Here is a 26,166-nt window from a genome sequence, read left to right as displayed (position 1 = left end):
GGAATTTAAAAATGCGGAAATGTAAAATGCGGAAAGTAAATCTACGCTATTACATCGATTTGCAGGAAATGTAAACTATGCCTATTTACACGAATTTAGCAACCTATACATTTATCTAGGAATTTTAAATAGCAAGAAAATAAAGACATGTTTTTGGATTTTTTATGATTTATTTTAATTATGATTAATGCATGATTAATTAAAATAAAATGAGGAAAAAGGATGAAGATAAAATTTAAACCTAAAATTTAAGTTCAAAATATGTTCAAAATGTTTGTTAATTAATTTAAAAACAAAACTAATTTTTTTTGAATTTTTGAAATTGATTTGAAAATTTTTTAAGTTAATTAATATATAATTATACAAATAATTACACAAATAATTAAAACTTGAAGAGAAAATTATTCAAAATATGTACAAAAATTAGTTTATAATATATAAACAATATTTAATATAAAGAACAATTTTTTTTATGATTTTTGATTGGTTGAAATAATTAAAAAGCAAATATATAAATATATACCAATTAATTATGCAAAATATTTAAATTATGAAGAAAAATAAAATATTTTTATATCAGAAAATAATATATTATTTTAGCAACCTAAAAATATTTTTTTTTTGTATTTTTTGGATTTTTAAAAACTATTTTTAATTAATTTAACAAAGAAATTAAAATAAAATAGAAAATAAAAGGATACTAATCAGATTTGGTTGATTGGAGAGTCCATGGTATGGACTGGCGTGTCAGGGACGTAGGATGAGCTGGCAAGTGGATCAGAAGGTGATTGAAGTGAGGCGTATGGCAAAGGCATAGACTGCAAATCACAGAATCATAGGTTATTTAAAAAAAACACGCGCGCGTTTTATCCAATGAGGTGGAGACACCTCATCGTGCGTCTTCAACCTCCAGCCAGCATCTTTAACAGCGTTTTCGTAATAAAAGCGCTATAATAGATACTTCCTAAACCTGCAAAATAGCGAATAGGGTCAAACGTGAAAATAAATTTGGCGCGACATGTCCATTTGATTCGTCTAGTCCATACGAATTCAATGGTACCACTTAGAACCTTTGATTTTGCCTATTTCAGAAAGCCCTAATTTTGAAATTATGAACCCTAAAATGGTGGTTCTTCGTATGAGTGTCCAAACTTCAATTAAGTTTCCAGAAATGACTAGGACCTCAATCTAAACACAAATATATGTCTACATCTTTCTAGATATGCGTGTGTTATGAGATATAAGTTGGTTTTAGTTTGAACAAACCGTGACTTGTGTAGCTCGATTTGTGAGGTTTCAAGACTTAGAAATGATTGGAATATGTTCAGTGATGCTTGAGGAAGGTATTAGAATGTTTAGTTTGTATGGAAAGTGACTGGAATTAAAAATTCGAATTTGAGATTTCTTTGAAAAATTTAAGTGATTACAAGTGTGTTACAAGCAAAATTCTGGCTATGATTTCGTGTCTCTTTGATTGTGAAGTGTTATAGCCTTTATATAGACTATGTTGTGCTTAGAATTGAAGCCAAGAAGCCTTTAGTTGCCTTTGTTGAATTCTTGATTTTTTTATATTAAAACCTTTGAATTGTTGACCAAGTCTTGCTTCCCTTCAATGCTCTTGCCTTGTACCTCAATCCTCTGCAGAAAATTGAAGATTCTTGGATGACTCATGCTTAGATTGTAAGCTATCCATTATCCATCCATTTTTCCTTTTTATTTAATCTTAAAATAAGATAAAATTAAGCCAAAAATGGATAAAAATGGTATGGGCTTAGTCTTGGTCGTGGGAGGCCCATAATATTATGGAAAACATGTTTGAACCATGAAAACTTGGCCCCATTTGGAAAAAATGCATTTTTGAGCAATGTTGGTTTTATGCACTTTCCCAAAATTTACCCAACTTCAACAAGGTGTAAATCCCTCAATTTTTGTCATATGAAGGAGATCTTGCACTTTTTGTAAACCTCAAAGAGTCCTCTAACCAATGCCTTTGGTCTCATGTCAAAATGATTTTTGATACTCCTTGTGTGTCCTTTTGAAAAAAGTGTCTTTTTGTTGACTTTGAAAATGACCTGTAATGTCTTTGTTCATATTTTTCAAATGGTGAATGTGATGACCATGGGATCAATTGCATTTGAAAGATAATTGAATTTCCTTCAAAATGAGCTTTGGTTTGAATTTTTTGGATGAAGGATGAGAGAGTTATGACCAGTCAAAGTTGAGTTGACTTTTCAAGCAAAAACCCTAATTTTGAATCTTAGGGTTTTGTTGATTTTTGATCTTTCCTTGATGAATTATGATCATCCAATGATCAAATGATGAATCCTTTGACAAAATATGGACTTTGACAAAAAATTTCATTTTTGACTGTCTGTTGACTTTTTTGGTCAAACTGGTCGTCTGTTGACTGTTTGAGCTGCTGACGGTGCGTCTGAGTGAATTGAAGTCTGAAAATTTGTGTGATGGTACTTTGAGATATATGGATGTCCATGAAATCCATTTGAGGTCTCAAAAACTTGTTTCTCCTGTAAAAACAAGAAAACCCTAGTCAGGGACTGTTTGTGTAGGAGTCAGTTAATCGTACCTGATTTTTGTGCAGTGTTGAGTCTCTGCTAATCATGTGATATTCAGAAGACTTCTAGGACAAAAATCTTGGAATTTGAATTGTGAAAGATTGATTTGATTGATGGTACAAAACACTGAGAATTGTACTGCCAGCAGTTTGACTGTCAACCGACTGTTCATGTGTTGATGTAGCAGTTAGAGTGAAAAATCAACAGTCAAAGTTAATTTTCTTTTTGTTGTTTTTGTTTTATGTGAAAAATGAAAGTTTATTTACATGTCTTGTTAAAAAACACAGACATAATAAATAACTAATATTTACTGTACGCGAGCAACATTACCGATAATAATCCTGAAAATCATTTAATGCATAGAAAAATGAATATTTAACTGGCAGAAAACACACAAAATATTATCTGAATAATTAAGCAACATTATGACAAATAGTACAACATTTAATACTGACAGTACAAATATTACATACTATATTGAACAGTACGACGAATAAACGGTACATTTAAGAAATAAGAAATACGGCAAACTTTAAGAATGACGATTAATAACCCATGCTACAAATAATAACATGTAGATGATTGGGAGTGCAAGCATCCCAGGTCCACAGTGTTCCGGGCTATGTAGACAGAAAAAGGACATGATCACCGTAGCAATGGTGATGACCATAAGAAAACACGTTTCCCACCACTTCGCCATTTTGTCGGGGAAGATGAAAGGATGGATATGAAGTAAGAATTTGAGAGATGAATTAGAATTTGATGTGAGATTTTATGGAAAAATGAGAGGTATTTATAGAATGGAAAGAAGGATAGAGACGTTGGGGAATGAAGTGATTCTGTACAAAAGGAAAATTTTGAGTGGAAGTAAGATTTGAAAGAAAGTGTATGATAGTGTTGGGAAAAAGAGAGATGTATAGGATAAAGTTAGGATTTGATTTTTTGAAAAAGAGATTTGAAAAGATTTTTGAAAATAAGGGAATATAGTACAAAAATTAATGGGAAACAAAAGATAATAATAATCTACTTGTTACCAGTACAGTCTGAGTTTCCTGATTCTGCGCCTGCAAAAGATTTAACTCTGTACCAATTGTGTCAGTACTATTTATCTGTAAATAAATAAATAGCATGTGTGAAGTAATAAACAGTATTTGGCGTTTGCGTAAGAATAAATTCAACTGCAAGCCAAAATACTGTATAAGAAAAATTCTAAAAACTAAGTATTTCACATGTCAGGATATTTATTGAAATAAAAAATCCATGATTATGTGAGACTCTTAATTTTTAGATTGGAGTTTTCTTGAAAAAAGATGCGGGCAAATTTTGGGGTATAACAATATTGATTGTCTTTTTAATTGTGGATCCCAAGTTAAGAATATATAGAATGGAAATAGTTTTTAATCTTTGATTAATTCCTGGTAGGAAATATAGTTGATTATCTTGGATTAGCCATCCATTTTCAAATTAAATATCAACTCTGAAATTGTAATTTGTGATGTAGGGATTTCAAAGTAATGGAGATACTCAAAATGTTCCAAAGGCCATATTATTCTCCCTTATTAAGATCAATGTATGCCTTGACTCTAATTTTCTCTTTGATTTAATATCTCCTTTTCATATATTACTATACTGGAAGATCACCAATATGTATAAGTATTGTTAGAAAAAAATATTTTATGCTTTCTTGATATTCTAACACAAAGAGTGTAAAAAAATATATACGATTTAATTTTTATTCTGTGCCTCGCACGGGTATACACACTAGTTAATTATTATTTAAATTAATTAGATATGAAAAAAATATAAATTTTAATAGAATATTAATTCATAATATTATAAAAAAATGTAAATGTAAAATTTAAAATATAAATGAAAAATAGGAAAATATTTACTTAATTTTTAATTGAATAATAATCATATAGATTTAAGTTATTTGAAAATAATAATTTTATCTTTAAATAAAAGTAATAATTTGATAGTGACCAGTAACATAAAAAATTAGTTGTGTAAATGACTATATAGTAATATTTAATGAGATAAAATACAATGTTTATTTTATTAGTTAAAAAATAGATTAATTAATGACTCGTGAGATAAATAAAATAATTCAATTTGATATTGTGTTGATAGTGACCCGTGATTTAAATAAATTTTTAATTGTATTAAAACTTAAAAATGGAGTTTAGAGGAACTAACATAAGCCCAAGAAAGTTCAACAATGCAAAATCCATGAACTCGCATTTTAGTTTCCAATAAAAGTAATATTGAATCTATATAACCAATAAAACATCCACACTCAGTTGACATCCCAACTCTATCTATATTAACAAAATCAATAAAACATATTAGAGTTTTATAAGAAGTATTAACCACCAAAAGCAAAATAGTACAATTCAATCTTTATTTTATCTACATAAAAATGCATGGTAGTAGTGTGATTAAACTTGACTACAAATTGGTATAAAACAATTTAACTTGATATGAAATTCTTAAATATATCACTCTTAAAATCACAACTGAACTTGAGATTTTCACTTCTACATTTGCAACTGAAGAATTACAGCTTGCCTTGAATTGCATGCTTATTTACATAAGCTATACATTGCCTAATTATCATGTAACTATTAGTTAAGCTATAATCTGGTAATAACTATCACCAAAGAGAATATGAAAAATATATAATTTAATATTTAGAAAATCCAGTTTATCTTACAAAAGACAATTGTTATAGGACAACAAATGTATGGACTAAGCAATCATGGTTAACCACTTGCATTTGATACAGGACAGCAAAGACAATTGTTCCATGAGCATTTTTTGTAAGTGTTTGAAATCTAACAATTTTACACACACATCACATTTTAGACAGAATCACAATGACCACAGTGCATAGTTAACATAGTCTTATAGTTCCATACATTTCATTAGAGGTAATTGAAGAAATCAAAATGAAGATTCTCACCTACTTCCAAACTGACTGAAAAAGTATGAACAATAGAATAAAGGGTTATGAAGGAGGTGTTTATGGGTCGAAAATATGATGAGGTGAGGCAGTGTGAAGAAATTAATTTGCAAATGAAATTATATGGTAGAGCAACGAGATTGTTAAAGGCTAAACTAGACTAACTGAACCAAAAAGTGATAAGTGCCCAAGGATCAAAAGAAGGAGCTGGAGAGCAACTGGTGAGACCTTCAAATCTTGACCAAAATATTTCATTGCTTAAAGTTAAAGATAAAAATGGTGAGAGTGAAGAGTTCGTTGATGCAGTAGACAATGGCATCTCTGAAGCAGAAGATCCGAATATGGAGGTTGTTGAAGAGCCCCCAATTCACGGAAAATGTTTGGTACACCCCCCTTTAATCGTCTTTTATGGGTATACAACAACGCAAAATCTTTATGCGGAATTGTATATGAGCAGCGAGCAAAATGTTTTTCCTAGTTAGCAAACATTATGTGGTGGCAAACAAACTTGATATTATTATTATCATAGAAATCTAAGTTGAACCTAAAAACTTAAGACGAACTCTTAATTTGTTGGATTTTGATGGTTATGAGTACATGGAGGTAAGGAGATTTGAGGGAGGAATAACAATGACTTGGTTATCTAAGAAGGTGGAAATAGAGATAGTGAAGAAATACTTTCAATAAAAAATTAATATTATCAAATGAGAATGATCGATTATGATTGAAACACATTAAATAATAAAAATAAATATATTTAGCTAAACTATTAAATAATATTAAAAAGGTAAATATCATTGAATAATAAATTAATACAACATATCATATTAATAAAAATTAAATAAGTAAAAAAATATATACTCGCGGTTTGGTTCGGTTTTGAACGATTTTAAAAAATCAATCCAAAATCCGATCTGAACTAAGCGGTTTTTACAAAATGACATCCCAACACATCCAATAATATTCTTTTTTTTTTTTTTGCGATTTTCAATTTTTTGGGATCAGTTTGGATTTGAACACCCCTACTGATATGTTTAGAGGGGTGTTAGGGTTTAAGACGAAAAAGTGAACAAACCAAGTTGAGGAAGATGATTTAAAGGAATGTAATACAAAAAAGGTAAAAGGAGGATATAGAAGTTTCTCAATTGTCTCAACAGTGTCGTTGGTCTATGATGATGAGTTAGTTCATGGACATGCAGACCAAAAAATCAGTGGAAAAGGCTATATGCGAGGCTATTGTCACCAAGGAAAAGATCATGGAGATCGAAGAGATAGGTAGTGGCATGCATAATTTGGAAGTGTTCAGACTGAGGAAGAAACAGATGGAGGAAGTAAGGTAATGGACAGGAGGCTTAGGGAATATGAATGTCTGGAGTTCATTCTCTTAGAGAAGGAAATGGGAGAATATGATAGAAGAAACTTGGAAAATAAGAGGCGTTATGAAGATGCTAGGAAGAAGGATTAGTTTTAAGGCCCTTAAGAATATATTACAACAAACGTGGGCAAGGAAATGGATGATTGGTATTGTTGACATAGGGTATGAATACCACCTAATAACTTTCACAAGTGAAGAAGAACAACACATAACATTGATAGATGGTTCATGGTTAATTTATGATCATTATCTCTCTGTTAGGAAATAGAGTGCAGATTTGTGTCCCATGAATGATGGTATTAAACAGGTTGTTGTTTGAACCCATTTCTCGGGGTTAGTAATTGAGTATTATGATGCAAGAGTATTGTCTTTTATCGATGATCGAATAGGCATAATAATGAAGGTTGATAGAAATATGTTAGCAACAGAAAAAGGAAAATTTCCAAATTATGCATTCAAGTTGATTTGACTAAAACCATGTTGGCAATGTTTTCAATCAAGGAATGCATTACAAAGTGGAGTATGAAGAACTATATATTTTATGTCTTAGTTGTGGATATTTTGGAGACTATAAAGAAGGGTGCTCAGAGAAGAAGACGAATAGAGAAGAGAGAGCTATTGGAAGAGAGGTTGATGGGGTGGCGGCAATGATTTAACTAGAGTTGTCAAAACGGACTACCCGATGTTAAACGTGCCTATCATAACAGACCTTGTGCCTATAATATTTTGTTCAAAATAATATTTTTTATTTTGAATAATTTTGACTAGTTTTAGAAAGACAATAAACACATCCTATTTATGAAATATCATATTTCATTTTGGATAATTTAGACTAGTTTTTGAAAGACAATAAACACATCCTTTTTATGAGATAAGAATAACCTAGCTCAATTTATTGATGATTTGGATGTAGAAGAACCAATGACGTTTTTTTATGAGATTTAGTGACCAAACAACATAACATATAGGTGGACAAATGCAGTCAAATCGATTTCAAATGAAAGCTAATATTCACACCTACAATATCACAAATACACTCCTATCTAATTCAAAATCAAAAATGACAAAAAGATACAGTTTATTGTCCTTTTTTATTTTTATATAATCTCTTATATATAATCTCTTATATATATATATATATATATATATATATATATATATATATATATATATATATATATATATATATATATATATATAGGGGACGACTCAAGTGAGAACACTTGCTTATTATGAGAAATGAGAACAATGAATCACAACCATTAGATTTAGATTTGCTGATTTTAATGGACAAGATATGTTTCTCTTTCTATGTTGATTTAAAATAAATAATAAGAATCATAGAAAGAGAAACAAATCATGTCCATTAAAATCAACAAATCTAAATTTAATGGTTGTGATTCATTGTTCTCATTTCTCATAATAACCAAACGTTCTCACTTGAGTCGTCCCCATATATATATATATATATATATATATATATATATATATATATATATATATATATATATATATATATATAGGGGACGACTCAAGTGAGAACACTTGGTTATTATGAGAAATGAGAACAATGAATCACGACCATTAGATTTGATTTTAATGGACTGGATTAGTTTCTCTTTCGGTGTTGATTTAAAATAAATATTAAGGATCATGGAAAGAGAAACTAATCCAGTCCATTAAAATCAAATCTAATGGTCGTGATTCATTGTTCTCATTTTTCATAATAACCAAGTGTTCTCACTTGAGTCGTCCCCTATATATATATATATATATATATATATATATATATATATATATATATATATATATATATATATATATATATATATATATATATATATATATATATATATATCCAGCTCTAGCCCAAGTAACTTACATTGGTTTCATTAGTTTCTCCAACTCACTTTCTTTTCTTGAAATCCTTAGATATTTTTATTGATGCATGGTTAATGATTTGTTCCAAAAAAATTATTTCTTCCAAAAATTCTTGCAAAAACTTGTCTTCATAAGAAGAAAAATATTTTTATTGATGCATGGTTAATGATTTGTTTGACTCATTATTTTCTTGATTAACTTTTTAAATAGGTTTGTTGAGGAAGTAAGTGTTCATCTTCTTCATCCGAATTCATGTAAGATTTTTTTATAGAAATTGTATATTTCGAATTTGTGATTGTCCTTCTCTTTTTTCTATTAATGTCGGTTGGTTTCTAACAATCTTATCCCCATTAACATGATATTTTTTGTTGTCTTACTTTGTAGCACAGACTATTGGATAAAGATTGAGGATGAGATTCTTGAAGAGTTGGTGTTTTGGGTTTGATTTATGATTTTGTTAATTGTATGTTGAAGGAATTTGTTAAAAAGGATGATTGTGTTCAAAATTTTGGTTGAAGTTCTTGATTTATCTGAGTTTGTGGATGAATGTGTCAGAAATGTGATTGAAATTTTGGTTGTTGATCTTGATGTTTCTGGAAATTTTTGTGAATGAGGATGAATGTAGTGTAAGAGAACTTGAGGGTAGAGAGGAAAGAAGGGAAGAGAGAGAAAGAAAATATGAAAGAATGAGATAAAGATAGAATTGAAATCTGAGTTTAGGTGGGAAAGGATAAAATGAAATCCTGGAAGTCCAATAAGGAGATGACACTAGGATGGAGAGATGAAATCTTATAAAAATTAAAGAGAGTAGATATGACTAGAATCCTGAGCAATAAGTGGGAAACAAGATTTAGAAGATGATGATGATATTGATAGCATCTATATTTAAAATATTAATAATTAATAAATATCTTTAATAATAATTTACTATCATAATTTTAGTAAAAATTTATTATCATAATTTTAGTAAAAATTTATTGTCATATATTTGGTAATGCTGAGCAAACAAATTATTATTTTTACGGGTACCTTGACAAGAATTAAAAAAATTTATAATTGTCAATTAATAACGAAAAACATAAAGAGTAAGTTTCAGCTATATTTTGATAGTATTTTTTTAAAAAAAAATTATAGACCTAGATCATTATCTTCTTTTCAAGTTAAGACATTTAAAAAAATTTAATTTTTTATTCTACTATTTAGATCTACAAAATTATCATAAAAACTAATTTTTATTTTGCTAATTTTTGGGAGAGAAAAAAGACATCTATGTAGAAAATAAGTTTTGAAGTTTCTATAATATTTTAAAGAAAAATTATTCATTTTCAAAAAAAACATAAATATATTGTTTAGAAACAATAATTTCAAATTATTAATTTTTAATTAATAATAATAATAAAAAAATGGTAGTATGACGATAAAGTCTGAATGTTTGAAAAGATAATATCAATAGTTGCCAAATAAGTTTTTTATTCTTTTCTTGAACAGACAAATATAATCTAAAATATTAAAAATCTTCCATCTTAAAAAGACAAATATTTAGTTTCTATTTGCTTCTAATATTTGCTTTCTTCTATTTTTTGTTACATTTCTTTAGCTTCTATTACTCACATATTTTATAATTAAATTGTATTTCGTATTAAAAAATCTTATTGATTTAAATACTTTTACGGGTACCAGGCATTTTTCTATACATTTAATTAGCATTTTTTTACGGGTATCGGACATTTTTCTATATATTTAGATTATTATTTTTTCACGGGTACCAGACATTTTTCTAAACATTCAACTATTATTTTTTCACGGGTATTGAACAATTTTCTATATATTTAATTATTATTTTTTTACGGGTACCAGACATTTTTCTAAACATTTAATTTTTTTTACGCGCGGGTATTGGACATTTTTTTATACATTCAATTATTATTTTTTCACGGGTACTAGACAATTTTTTAAACATTCAATTATTATTTTTTTCACGGGTATCAGACATTTTTCTAAACATTCAATTAATATTTTTTCACAGGCACCGAAATTTTTTCTATGCATTCAATTATTATTTTTTCACAGATACCAGACATTTTTCTATACATTGAATTATTATTTTTTACGGGTACCAAACATTTTTCTATACATTCAATTATTATTTTTTCACGGGTATCAGACATTTTTCTATAAATTCAATTATTATTTTTTAAGTACCAGATACTTTTCTATTAAAAAATATACATCTAAAATAAATGCGCGTCCCGTACGAGAACCCGTGCAAACGCACGGGTTTGTTACTAGTTTCTCATAATAACCAAACGTTCTCACTTGAGTCGTCCCCATATATATATATATATATATATATATATATATATATATATATATATATATATATATATATATATATATATATATATATATGAGGAGGGTTATATTTACTCTAGGAGTAAGTTATTATAACTTACTCCAAATCTAGACCATTGATTCTTCTCAATCTAATGGTTAAAAATAATAAGTAATATTTTTCTCTCTCCACATTTAATTACTTATTATTTTTAACCACTAGATTGAAAAGAATCAATGGTCTAGATTTGGAGTAAGTTATAATAACTTACTCCTGTGAGTAAATATCACCCTCATATATATATATATATAAAATAAAGTCAAACTATGTTTTAAATAAGCGAAAATTGTTTTCATGAGCAATCTTGAAGAGCTTAGGGAAATAAGCTGAAAACAACTTATAGACATGTCCCCAAATAGTCTCATAAGTGTCTGTCACTAGTTAAGCTCAAATAAGTCAATGCAAATAGACATTTACTTAGTCCCTAAACACATTCCATGCTGAATGTGTTACTTTCTATAATTGGTAGAGGTTCATGTATTTGCCTGAAATATTATCCATCTCAACCTAATAAATAGCCATTTGAATACCACAGGTAGCAGAGAGGCAAGGTAAATATTTAGCAGGCTTATTAAAAAAAGTAGGTAAAGCCAATGGAGGCCACGCAAACAGCATGAAAGACATGGACTTAGGGGGTCAGTTTGTTTACAAGCACTTAGGAAGCATGGCAGCTGTTGGCAGTTACAAGGCTATAGTAGACCTAAGACAGAACAAGAAGATTTTTATCATTCCTTAACCTTTTGTTGGTGCTTTTTTGGTTTTCACTCATAGCACAAGTGAGAAAGAGGCCACCAGACTAATCTTTGCTCGGCCGAGTTGTTTTAATTTTGTTATTTGTGCATCGGATAACTTATAACAGTTTGATTCACTAACTTATCTCATACAGGAGGCAAAAGGATTGTCTTTAGCAGGTTTTATGAGTTGGATTGTTTGGCGTTCGGCATATCTAACAGCTGGAGGAACAGATTCTATGTAGCTATTAACTGGGCTACAACTTTTGTTTTCGGTCGTGATATAAGCAGGATATGAAAGTCTTAATGGTAAAAATACTTTCATAATGGTTATAGGACTAGGATTTGTTCCAATGAACTTAAACATTTTCAGTTTTATGACATTTTATTAAGATTTAGAATGTCAGTTATGAATTTGTTCCAATGAACTTTCATAATTTGCTTTATTGGTTTGCGTTGAAGGTTAATTATTAGAGGAATAAGTTATGAATTTCAGTTAGCTGAACAACAAGGGACTAAACTAGTTCATGATACTTGCTACATTGGTGAAAGGATACCAAAAAAAAGATGGCTTGAAGGGGAAGGCAATTAAATATGACAGTCTTTGGTCAATTATAATTGTAATCAATAGTGTTTTACAAAAAAAAATTTAAATAACCATGTTTAAAAAAAATTACAAAAAAAAAATTATGTTTTCATATTATTTACCAAAATGTCTAGGTTTGGGACACCGGAAAGGTGTATGCGCCAAATGAAATGGCGCATAAGTGTGTTTCTGGGGTGTATGCGCCAAATGAAATGGCTAGCCCTAATTTTCTAATTGTATGCGCCAAATGGAATGACTCGTTAGGTTATTTTTTTTACCTTTAAGCCAAACCATTTGGCGCCTAAGTACAAGGGCTTTTTTTTATATTTTTTTTTTAGTTTTTATAATTATCATTTAGAAACACCTATTAGGGAACAACGGGTCTATATAAAAAATCCGAAATAACAGATTTCAATTATGTTAGGGAAACGATACATCGACAACAACCGATTAAAGAAAACAACAAAATGCCTAATGGTTTCCATCGCCAAGATAACCATTTGTTCCGCACGAAGGTCTTGTTATCGGACGTCTAGCGCGAGCGTTGACGCGGCCGCGAAGCCTAGCACCACCCCTACCCCTTCGTACTTATTGTTGTGTCTGTGTAGTTGGGTCTGGAAGTGGGTTGTTCTGCTGGTCGCTGTCTATGAATTCGTCAACGCCACCATAATTTTTCGGAAACCGACTGTCTTAAAGTCGGTTACCCAAGCCCTTAAAAGTATTAAATGGTGGTGGGGGATTGGGTTGGGATACGACTTTCGGTCTGTATCACCCAGCACTAGAACTATCTTTATAAAATCCAAATTGGTTCGACGGTGTTGCATAGCCAAAAGGGGTGCCACGCTGAGATGATTCAACATGTGGACCATCGTCGGGACTTAGATGGAGGCTTGACGAACCGGTCTCAATGTTTTGGCCGGACAACCTTGTGGACCCTGTGTATGCTGAAAATCCAAGTGGTTGTGATTGGGTCTGATATTGGCTAGCGGAATGGTGTTGGTTTTCAGCTTCCTGGAAAGGTTGAGACTGTGTTTGGAAGAGATTTTGTTGGCGCGGTTGGAACGGGACGGAGTCTGGAACAGATTTTGTTGTTGGTAGGTGTATTGATTCTGTTCTTGTTCTCGTTGTTGTAGATGTTGTTGCTGTAGTTGTTTTCGTTGTTGTCGTTGTTGTTGTTGTTGTGGTTGTTGTAGTCATTGTTGTTGTTGTTGTTCCTCTTCAGGTTGTTGTTGTGGTAGGATATTGTTGTGAGCACGGGGGTCTATCAAGTAGAACGGATCTGCAATAAATAAATTAGGGGTGGTAGCCGTACGGTACCAACTCATGTATTATGCGGACGGTTTCATCTCACGATCACTCACGGGGAAGTCGAGGACATATTGGCGACGGTCTTTCCACATCTGGCGCCATTCGGGTGCGAAATCCTTCCAGTTTTGATGATTCCACTGATGGTTGACTCGTCTGAGGTGCCACACTCCCAAGTCAACTAGAGGATCAGGTATACCTTGATGCATTCTGAACTATAGTTTGACCCGGTCACTATGATGCATTTCGATGATGTTGTATCGGATCAGGCAAGTTCTTGCAACCCAAATAGCTGCATCTGCACCTCTAGGCTCATGGTCGCATTCGAGATATGGTCTCCAGATAAAATTCATGCATAAGAGTTATACATTATTTCGGTCAAATATTTATAAAAAAGACACTTATAAAAGAGCAAAAGATTAGAGATAATACATCCTCGGGTCGTAAGTGATCAATCAGCTGGCGGTACATCGTGATATTTGACCGCGGATTTTTCGTGAAGTCCATCTTTTTCACGTAAAATCTAAAACGCAAATTAAATGTGTCAGTTAGAGTAAATCATAATCAATTTATTTTGCATGAAAAATATGAATTAAAAAATTACCTCATTGCATACGGGAAGGTCCAGCTGGTTCTGTTAATCGGGGCCATTATAGGCATTCTCCACCACCCCCACACTTGCACCAACAGAGCGCATCCATAGAATGTACAAGAATCGTATTTTACGTTCTTGCACAGGGATTGGTACAACGTAGCCAAGACAGCAGACCCCCAACTATATAGACTCGCTCTAGTAAAATCCATTACAAACGTAAATACATAAAATTTACGGTGTTACCGGTATTATCTGGAAACAAAACGTTTCCAAAGAGCAAGATCAGGTAACACCTGGTTTTCTGAAGTATAGTTTCTTGGGAAGAATCATCATCCAAACAAAATGTTGAATAATAGTCCTTTAACCTCTTAAGGTTAACACCCTGTCCCCTAGCACCAGCTTGTCCCTCTATCAAATCTATACCCAATGCCTGATGGCAAAGGGAATTTGCTTGCGTTACTTAACCATTAATTGCCTTACCGTCTACTAGAAGGCCTAGCAACATGTGAACATCCTCCAGGGTTATGGTGCACTCCCCTGTTGGAAGATGGAAAGTGTGGGTCTCCGGCCTCCAGCGTTCTAACAAGGCTAGAACAAATTTGTGATCTATGGAAGCCTCAACGATGCTGCTAATGGGGCCGAAACCAGCAACTTCTAAGTATGGTTTTATGCGTTCGTCCGGAGTGACGATCGAGTGACTACGAGTCCGGAATCGGGAAGCATCCTGAAAATAATTATGTATGCATTAATATGTAGTTATAACATATTAGATACATGCAGTTATTAACGTAATAGTATAATTATTACATAGGCAGCGATGTTTTCCACGGTTCTCGGTGCGTATCACCCATGGTTAAGAGAGACATGGTTGAACACTGGAAATCTGGATTTTGAAAACAAAAAGATTTTTGTGAGAGTAAATGAGTGATGGTGATGAGAAATCTGCAGAAGCCAAGGTAGTATATATAGTGATAAGGTTGAAACGGTAACATGCCGTATGTTGGACACGTTAACACATTCAATGTTGCTAGGTGTTGCTTGTGCAGAAGTGGTTGGCATGCATGCAACATAGCTTTCGGTGACAAGACACGGGGAATGGCATGCAGAGCAGAAATAGGTGACAAATAGGGTTGCATGCATGCAATAGTAGGAGGAATCGTTTCAGGAATCTTTTCAAGAATCGTTTCAGACGCATGCAAACTTGCAGGAATCGTTCCAGACGCATGCAACACACAGAAATTATTAAGACGCGAACAGGTGGGGACCACAGTCATGTACTGATTCGCCAATTGGAATGGCGCCTTCATAAAAAACAACACATATGCGCCAAACCATTTGGCGCCTTCCAGGAGACAAAAATAACCAATGCGCCATTTCAATTGGCGCATTAGTGCAAACCCTAATTTTTTTGAAAATTAGGGTTTCTATTTTGTCATGTAGTGGAAACCCTAATTGTGTTACGGACTATAAGATAGGCGTGCGTCCCTCTATAAATTAGGGTTTCTTGTGTGCATAAGACTACATACACGAATTAAAGATGAGATCTTGCATAAGGCCCGATAGCACGCACCGGAGCTCAGAGCCTCCACCACCTGTGAAGCGGTTCGACTATCAACCAGAGTATCGTCGAAGGAACGGGAATGTCATATTCTCTCCCGTCAAACCTCCCATGCCGGTTATGTTTTGGAGTATCCATTCCATGATGTCATACCCCAAAATTTTCCCATCTCATTTCTCCTATTCAAACTTCTATCAAGGTACAAAGTTCAAAGATACACTCTCCTAAGCAAAGATCAGAGAATTAGGGTTTTGTTATTCTGAGGGAAAATCAATGAATCTATGGCTCCAAGGCACTCCATATGTCCTACAATATCTCACATTACCTCTATAACAAGTATCAAGTCTCAGCTCAAAGAATTAGTCATTCAATTGTTCAGAAAGTCAAGAGTTGACTGGGTTAACCTAAAAGTCAACTATGGTCAAAGTAAAGTCAAAACTCCTGATTTTTTGTCAAGATCCTAATATTGAAGTATCATTCACCATTTGATCAAGTATTGATCATGGTTCATCAAGGAAAGATCAAAAATCAACAAATCAAAAAGTTTCTAAATTAGGGTTTGTTTAGGAGAAAGTCAACTGAACTTTGACCAGCCATAACTTTCACATGGAACATCAAAAATTTTCCATCCTAAGCTCATTTTGAAGGAAATTGAATTCTCTACAAATTTGTCTCTCACATGCCAAGTCTAAAAATGCTTCATTTGAGAGATATGAGTCAAAACATTACAGGTTCTTCTAGAAGATCGCAAAAATGCAGTTTTTTGTCAGGAGGAATATCATTAAGATAAAATATCCAAATGAAAAATATGTTCCAAAGTGGATTATAAAGGACACCTTGGGCTTTCCAAAAAGTCCTAGAACATTTCCATATGACAAAAATTGAGGAAGTTATGACTTATTGAAGTTAAGTAATTTTGAGAAAATGCATGAAAGACAAAAGTGAAGAATTTTGAGTTTCTTTACTAATGGGCCTAAGATTTTGATGCCAAATATACTTGTGGCCTAAAAGATGACCTTTAAGACCATCTTCATATTTCTATTATTTATATTTATATTTATTTGAATTTTTATTCAATTAAAAAAAGCAAATAAATTAAGTAAAATATAGAAGTAATTGAAATAATTCATATGGTTTTGATGTTGATCATTTAAAAGCCCAAAGAACACTCCAAGAAAAGTCAAATTTCGTTTGGCTTGGTCATGAAGAAAGATTGGTCCTAAAGAGGAAATAATATGGGATTTTTTTTCAATCAAATTTGATCTTTCTCAATCACATGATTTATTTCTAAAATCATTGACCTACTACCATAACTATAAAGACCACAAGGTGCCCAACATAAGGGCTCACGTTTTTGCAGCCAGAAAAAGCTTAGCGAAGTTCTCAAAATTTTCAAGAAACTCTAAGGTTGGATTCAAGGTTGGAGGAGGATTCAAGGGAAACAAAGCATTCAAATCGGTTCCTTGGTGATTTCTGAACGTGAACCAATCATCATCACTGATCAAGACTCCCTCAAACGTACACTCATGCTCACGGATGAGCAGTATTCTTTTTTTTGAATCGATTCAATATTCACACGTTTTTTTCATGTAATTTTATCATACATTCATGTTTATAATGTTGTTTCTCTTCTTTCTGGATGATTTAATTAATTTTTAGATGCAGGTTGAAGCAAGCACCATTGTTAGGTTTGTTAAGCTTCGTTTTGGGGCTTTAGATTTTAAGCGAAATTGGCCGAAACGGATAACACCAATGGATTTAGGGAGTAATTTTCAGTCGATTTATGTCTCTGGAATTCATTTATGTGTTGTTGTTTGATAGATTCAAAGTGACAGGTTTGTGGCTACCCACCAAAAGCGTTGCAATATGCTCTGGTTTTTTTCTGAAAAAAAGGGCAATGAGGGAGAAGAGCTGGGCGCGTGACTGTTTCAGTTTAAATTTTTCTCAGTATGTTTTTATTATATTGGTAGTGAAGCGCTTTATTTTCTTGTATCAATTGCAGCGCGAATGGCAACGAGGACGTGAGGTCAAGCTGAGAAACGTGGGTTCGACCCTTTCTCACGACATTGTAGTTTTACTTAACTAAACCTGTTTTTTGGATGGCAGATCCAACGCGCCTCATGCGCCGGTGCATATCATACCACCTCAGTTTCCAGCCATCGGGGCTGCAGGCATATCATATACCCTCATGGGGTAACCACACCAAAGGATTCACGCTAAGTTCCTTTTAAATTTTTTTTATATTTTACTTTTTTTTTTAGTATTATTATTTGTTAATTATTTCACAAATATTTACAAACCTTTTAAAAATTCCTTTTTTAAAACATAATAGATAATTAAAATATTATTTACCTATATTTGTTACTATTAAATAATTTTAACTATTTTAAATTAATTTAATTATAATTGTTGGTTTAATAAATCATAAAATTTTATATAGAGGCCATATATTTAATGGAAACTTATTTTTTACCAATTTAATTAATTAGGTTAAAAACCAATAATTAATTAAATTGGTTATTTATTTCATTAATCCTATTTATTTATGCCCGAACCAGGGGTTTACGAGAATTAACCCTACACTAAAAATATTTGTCTGTATTCTTTTCAGGGTTTATTTTCAGGTATTTTCCGATTACGCGCCACGTCAAACAAAAAGCTAAGTCATGATCTCTTTCTTATTTAAACTTTCTTTTACCTTTTATTTTAATTAGGGTTTGATTCCCGCTGTCAATGAAATCCTTCTACACTTATGTCCTACATTTTCTATCAATTCTCAGATGATCAGAGTCAATGCTCAAGGCAAACCTTTGCCCGTCAACCTTCACCAATCGAAGCTAAGTGTCCTTTATCCTTTTTCTTTTATTATTATTTTATTGATTAGGGTTAACCGTACCTGGTTTCTGAACTGATAATGCACTCATCTATGTTTTATTTTCTTTTCCCTAATTTTCAGGGTTTGCCAACAGCCAAATCTCGGATAGTCGGTGACCCTAAAACCTTGATCTTATTTAATTATTACTTGTTCAGACCTATTGCTCTATTGATCCCGCTGGTTTCATTCTCCCTTCCCCCCGTTGGTTTCTTTTTCCCTTGTTAATATAAATTGCTGTGGTTAGTAATCCTAGGGAGTGATAACCCTGAAATTGAATATAGAATAATTAATTATAATTTTCTGAATCGAATCACGTGATTGTTGCACCCACGCACCCTTTTTGGTAACCCCTCTTGTTGCTTTGTTGCCTGTTGCCTTGTGTTTTTTGCAGAATAGCCGTGTCCCTCGAATACGAGGATACCTCAACCATGTTGCCTCGATAAATACAAAGGTCATAAGACCCTAATGATGCTGCCTTCGATACACCAATATGACCTCGACCCTCGGAAGTTGCCTACGAAAAGGCTGAGGTATCCTCTGGCTGCCTACGAAAGGCTATTCTAGTTCTTCCCTTAGACTACCTGCCTCTCTATGGCATGGGACAGTCTTATGGCAAACGAACTCTCGATGACCCTTCAACCTCCAAATGAAAGGCTTCCTGCCCTCTTATGGCATGGATAGACCCTTTCACCCTGAAAGGCTAAAAGAACCGTTTTCTACATTATTAAGGTAATTGCCCCTAATTGCCTTGCTCTGGCTAAAAACTTTTTTCATATTCTTTCTCATAAACCTTCAAAATGGCTACGCTCATTTACGAGCTAAAGTCCATATTCACTTCTTCTACATTTCTGAACAAAAAAGAGCAAAGCAATTAAGAGCCCATGGATAACCATGGATGCAAAGGGTGCCTTACACCTTCCCTTTGCATAAATTACCCCCCGAACCCTGTTTTTATTTAAAAGGTTTTTCCTGTTCTTTTAGCCTTTCTGAATATTTGGATAAAATAAAAGTCGGTGGCGACTCTTGCTTACCGCGACATTTCGATAAAAGTCAGTTCACCGTATTACAGAACTGGCGACTCTGCTGTGGATGCTTTCGAATTAAAAGAGGGGTTACCTTAAAGTTTAGGATTCATTTAAATGTTTTCTATTGTTTGCTTTGCTTACTTTACTTTTCAGGGGCGTCTCGGGAATAACTGAAGGACGAATCCTATACCCGGATTCAAGAACACTTAAGATTAGGAGTGGCATAGTCATGGCGACCTCTTTCACATATGTGGGAGATGAGTCAATATGAAGTTCACGCTTGAGTTAGGAGACCATAGCATATTCACACCTTTCTCAAATGAGGGGGGTCTATGTATGTGTCTACGGGTGCGCAGGAGCTCAAGGACCTTTAGTTACCCTTAACCCATCCTGGCCTTTAGGAACGTAGTGGGGGGACTACTCTTGACAAATGTTGAGAACTAGTCGCTACCCGATGCTACAATTCAGATAGGTCCTTTCTCAAAGTATCATTGCATGATGCGAATGTATCATGTCCGAGGGTGCTTTAGAAGGGCTGACAATTCTGGATAACTTGTAGAACCCGTTGCTGAAATCTCCTTATCCATAGAAATACCCTTGGGAAGGACACCTGATCAGACCCCATGCAAGCCTTAAACCAAAAATTATGTGACTTGTGTGACTTGCGTGACTTGCCTGTGTTTGCTTCTAACCTTCGTTTCCTTGCAGGTTTTGTTAAAAGGACTTGTATGCCCTTAACTGTCTCACGCTATGCCTAATGAACTGCATTTGCATAACATCATGACATCATGACATCATAAGCATAACACGATTTAACTAACCCTTTCAAGGATCTTGGAAATTTAGGGCGCACAATTTCAGGTGCCCTTATCAAAGGTTGATTTCCTAATCGAGGGGCAAGAGGATTTACTTTCCTCTGGCCATTTGTCTTCCAAATCAAAGACACCGTACCTATCAAGGGGCAAAAGGATTTATTTTCCTTTGGTCGTATTCCTTCCAAATCAAAGACACCGTACCTATCAAGGGGCAAAAGGATTTATTTTCCTATGGTCGTATTCCTTCCAATTCAAAGACACAGTACCTATCAAAGGGCAAGAGGATTTATTTTCCTCTAGCCATATACCTTCAAATTCAAAAGATATCCCGAATCAGAGGCGATGACCCACTCAATATGGTGAGCTTGATTCTCAAAGAAGGATGTTCCAAGACGAAAGTCAGAGTTCTTCTGACAAGGCTGTGACCAATTTAATTTCTAATGTTGCTAACTAAATTTCTAAAGATCCTTGAAAACATTGCATTTGCATTCATGACATTGCATAACAGGTTTCCATAACAGGTCTCTCATCTTCTCTCGCTGTTTATTTCAGCACAAATGGATCTCGAGCAATCAGTCAAAGACCTCCGAGCTCAAAACACTGAGTTCCAAGCCTTGATTCTGAATTTGTCCAAGGGGCAAGAAGAGCTGAAAGCCATGCTGACTAAAAAGAAGAAGAAGAAGGGTAAGAAGACTCAGGTGAAAAAGCTTAGACCGATCTTGCAACTCAGGGACGCCGAAGCCTCTGAAGACAGCGACGAGGATGAGCAAGATGATGATGCTAATATCAAAACTGATGCAAAAAGTAACCATGATTCTGACAAGCCTTCCGAAGAATAAGAAGATTATTACCATGAGAACGAACATCCTGATGACAAATACAAGGAGTTGGAGGAACGTATGAAAGCCATGGAAATTCAGAAAATACCGGGACTGGATTTTGAAGAGCTGGGACTCATTCCTGGGGTCGTTATTCCTCCAAAATTCAAACCCCCCGCCTTTGCTAAGTACGATGGAGTCTCCTGTCCCAAGATGCACTTGAGATCTTATATAAGGAAGATTCAGCCTCATACTGCTGATAAGAAGCTCTGGATCCATTTCTTTCAAGAAAACCTATCTGGAACTCAACTCGAATGGTACTATCAACTAGAGGGTACTAGCATTCGTACTTGGGAAGATTTGGTTGTTGCTTTCTACAAGCAATACCAATATAATTCCGATCTCGCACCAACTCGCATGCAACTACAAAGCATGTCTATGGGACCTAAGGAAAGTTTCAAGGAGTATGCGCCAAAGTGGAGAGATCTAGCTGGAAGAGTCTAACCTTCCTTGACTGATAGGGAGTTTGTGGACATGTTCATGGGCACGCTAACTGGGCCGTTCTATAGTCACTTGTTGGGTAGTTCCTCGTCTGGATTTACTAATCTTATCTTGACTGGGGAACGTGTCGAGAATGGCATCCGAAGTGGTAAGATTCAAGCTGCTACATCCTCAGGTGTTACAAAGAAGCATTTCAATGGGAAGTCAGATTCCAATGAGGTGTGTGGTCAGAAAAGGAGTAACCATGACCAATCTGTTGGGGAAGTTCTGATCTCCACACCGGCACCTCAAAAAAGTCGTCAAAACAAGCAAGACATGCCTAGGCGTCAGTTCACAAAGATCAATATGTCATTGGCTCAAGCATTACAACACCTATTGAAGTCAGAATTGATCACTTTAAAGGACCCCCCTAAGAATCCTAGTACTTCTTCTCGTAGCTATAATCCCAATGTGAGGTGTGCATATCATTCTGATAGTCCTGGTCACGATACGAATAGCTGCTGGACATTGAGAAACAAGATTCAAGATATGATCGATGCTGGGGAAATTGAATTTGATCCTCCTGAGACTCCTAACATAACTGCTAATGCTGTGGATTGCTAGAAGGAGAGACTTTCAGATCATTAGTTTTACTTTCATTTGCAAATTTCTTTTCTGTTTGTTTAAACATTCGACTTATGATAGACATTATCTGTTTTAATAATCATCATCAGTGCATTGCATATGTTTGTCTTGAATAAATTATTTTGCTATCACTCACTTTTAAATTGCGTATTTACTTTGCATATGTTTTGTGATATTCTGCTCCTGCTATAGCTGTATGCCTTTTGAGGGAGGATGAAGAAAACGATACCGCAACCTCATACAGTATGCTTTTGAACAGACTATGCTGATGATGTACAGGCATTGTTTCAATTCCTAAACAGTGGAGATATAAAGATGTTAATCCCTAGTCAACCCCTTTGAGCCTAAGGTGTAGGAGTTTTTCTTTCTTGAACAATTTAAAACCTTTAATCATAATCTGGGGCAAGGTAGTTACTCAGTTAACTCAATTACACTAACTGTTGTCCATAAAACAATGATGGGTTCCCGCAACCATTAAGTCAGGCAGTCAATATCCACCAAAAAGAAAAGCTGTTAAGTCAAAACCTATAAAGGAGACTTATCAAAAATCGAAACATCCCGCTGACTGTAACCTCAAAATAAACAGTTCAGGCAAAATTTAGGGATAACAAAAACATTTTAAAAGAGGTCACTACAAATCCTCGACAAAAGAAAGTATTACCAGAAAGGATGACTGTCTGTCCAAATAAAAGTTCTGGTGCTTCAACCACCATCAAATATCAATGTTAACACTTCAAGCTTTGCTAAAGATGAAACGCAAAGTTAACTGAGCATAGGATCGAAGAACATCACGAAGATGGTGATGGGTATAAATAAATTTTGAGCCATTATCCTTTGTTTCTTAAACCGTGAACCACGCCACGTTACAACCCTTGAAAGTCCTAACTGAGGTGTGGTTAGTTCGAAAGCATACTGTCACCAAAAAGGTATCCTGACTCTTTAAGGTTTACAAAAATTGCTGAGTTGATATTTCGTTTTAAAAAAAAGAAAAAAAACATCACGTTTTATAAATATCATGCTTTTACGTCTCCAGTTTTAATGTTTTTCAACAAACTCAAGACAAACATATGCATTGCATCTCATGAATACATTATTAAACATATCTTGCTACATAATTTCAAATGTTAGCATCAGAAAGAATCTGCACAGAGTACAACTAATGACTAAAAGTTATCCCGACAGACAAAACCACTTCAGAAGCAATGTCTCTTATGTATACAAGGGGCATGACATAGTTTATCCAGTCGATCTGGGGCAATCAAACCAAGATTCCAAGAATCTCTCAAAGGTGCCAAAACAATCAGGAGCATGCATCCAAGTATATCTGAAGCTACTTCCCAATCAACATGGGACATTGTCCTTGGCCTATGATTACTAGGGGCAGGACGCCCATAGTGCACATCTCATAAAGTCCTCGCGAGGCGAATCTTTCCAAAGTCCCTACTAGCAGGGGCAAATCTATGCAAGTCCAGTTTGACGTCTTATCAATACTCAGTGGTGTGTCCTAATAAATATAAATCACTGGGGGCAATATTCAAAGCATTCATGCCTTTCCACAAAGCCGGTTACACAGGATCATATCCCTCACAGAGTAATCATTAAGAAGATACCTTCAAATGTTCTTGTCCAACAAAAGACATAGCTCCTCAATAGAGTTCACATCTTCGACACCGTCGGTTCCCCGACCTTCTTCTCTTCTCTAAACATGGTTTATTAATATCTGTTATCCCTAGTCAGAGTACATCAAATTACTGGTCATCCCCAAGCAAAATTGTAAATCCGCAGCTGTGTACCTTCAAGACAAGATCAAACAGCAAAATCACAAGGATATAGAGATTTATTTTCTCAATCAAGACAACATAAATCATATTCACATATCATATGTCATAAACATATTCATACATCACGTACATTGCCTCATAATGAATTCATACATAACACGCAAGTTTCTCATTTATTTTGAGAGACTCGTCGCATAAAACATGCATCATGACATTACATAAAAACTAACTTTACCTTTTTCAGGATACAGTAACAAGCAGATGAACAATATCTATGATCTAATTCAGCTACTACGAAAGGTACTGACACGATCAACCTTCAAGGATCTAATTCTATCATCACGAACGGTGTAGACACGATCAAAGAACCCCGACAATTGAGTAACGATAATGGAATCACGACAACTGAGTCACGATGATGGAATCACGACAACTAAGTCACGATGATGGAATCACGACAACTGAGTCACGATAATGGAATCACGACAACTGAGTCACGATAATGGAATCACGACAACTGAGTCACGATAATAGAATCACGACAACTGAGTCACGATAATGGAATCACGACAACTGAGTCACGATAATGGAATCACCACAACTGAGTCACGATGATGGAGTCACGACAACTGAGTCACGATGATGGAATCACGACAACTGAGTCAAGATAATGGAATCACGACAACTGAGTCACGATAATGGAATCACGACAACTGAGTCACAATAATGGAATCACGACAACTGAGTCACGATAATGCAATCACGACAACTGAGTCACGATAATGGAATCACGACAACTAAGTCACAAAAATAGAATCACGCCAACAGAGTCACGGTAATGGCATCACGACAATGGAGTCACGACGATTGAGTCACATATCTATTCCCGGTATTTAGTTCAGGAACGATCATGACAATAGAGTCACTACAATTAATTCACATCACGCTCCCAACATCCAGATGGCATCTGTAAGCCCATCTCCGATAAACTTTCTGTCAACACCTGAGGGCATCTTCAAACCCATCTCCGACAAGAGTCCCTACTTCAGCTAGGGCAAATTCTTGGGTATTCTAGTGTTCAATCCTCTTCTATCTTCAGATCCCGACAGGCACACATGCCAGTACATCTTAAGATATAAGAAAATTGAACAGGGGCAGCTGTCATACCCCAAAATTTGCCCATCTCATTTCTCCTATTCAAACTCTTATCAACTTACAAAGTTCAAAGATACACTCTCCTAAGCAAATATCAGAGAATTAGGGTTTTGTTATTCTGAGGGAAAATCAATGAATCTATGGCTCCAAGGCACTCCATATGTCCTACAATATCTCACATTACCTCTATAACAAGTATCAAGTCTCAGCTCAAAGAATTGGTCATTCAATTGTTCAGAAAGTCAAGAGTCGACTGGGTTAACCTAAAAGTCAACTGTGGTCAAAGTAAAGTCAAAACTCCTGATTTTTTGTCAAGATCCTAATATTGAAGTATCATTCACCATTTGATCAAGTATTGATCATGGTTCATCAAGGAAAGATCAAAAATCAACAAATCAAAAAGTTTCTAAATTAGGGTTTGTTTAGGAGAAAGTCAACTGAACTTTGACCAGCCATAACTTTCACATGGAACATCAAAAATTTTCCATCCAAAGCTCATTTTGAAGGAAATTGAATTCTCTACAAATTTGTCTCTCACATGCCAAGTCTAAAAATGCTTCATTTGAGAGATATGAGTCAAAACATTACAGGTTCTTCTAGAAGATCGCAAAAAT

General features: G+C 34.1%; 1 long non-coding RNA gene across 1 annotated transcript; it reads left to right on the top strand.

Moving 5' to 3' along the window:
• The first annotated feature begins 8,810 nt into the window (after nucleotides 1-8,810).
• On the top strand, nucleotides 8,811-9,372 carry LOC131642265 (uncharacterized). Its single transcript, XR_009295820.1, has 2 exons — nucleotides 8,811-9,045; nucleotides 9,176-9,372. It is a non-coding gene; the product is annotated as an uncharacterized LOC131642265 (long non-coding RNA).
• Nucleotides 9,373-26,166: the final 16,794 nt, after the last annotated feature.

Source organism: Vicia villosa, unplaced genomic scaffold, assembly GCF_029867415.1.
Source record: "Vicia villosa cultivar HV-30 ecotype Madison, WI unplaced genomic scaffold, Vvil1.0 ctg.004733F_1_1, whole genome shotgun sequence".
NCBI classification, from domain to species: domain Eukaryota; kingdom Viridiplantae; phylum Streptophyta; class Magnoliopsida; order Fabales; family Fabaceae; genus Vicia; species Vicia villosa.
This window is presented reverse-complemented; position numbering and strand designations above follow the sequence as displayed.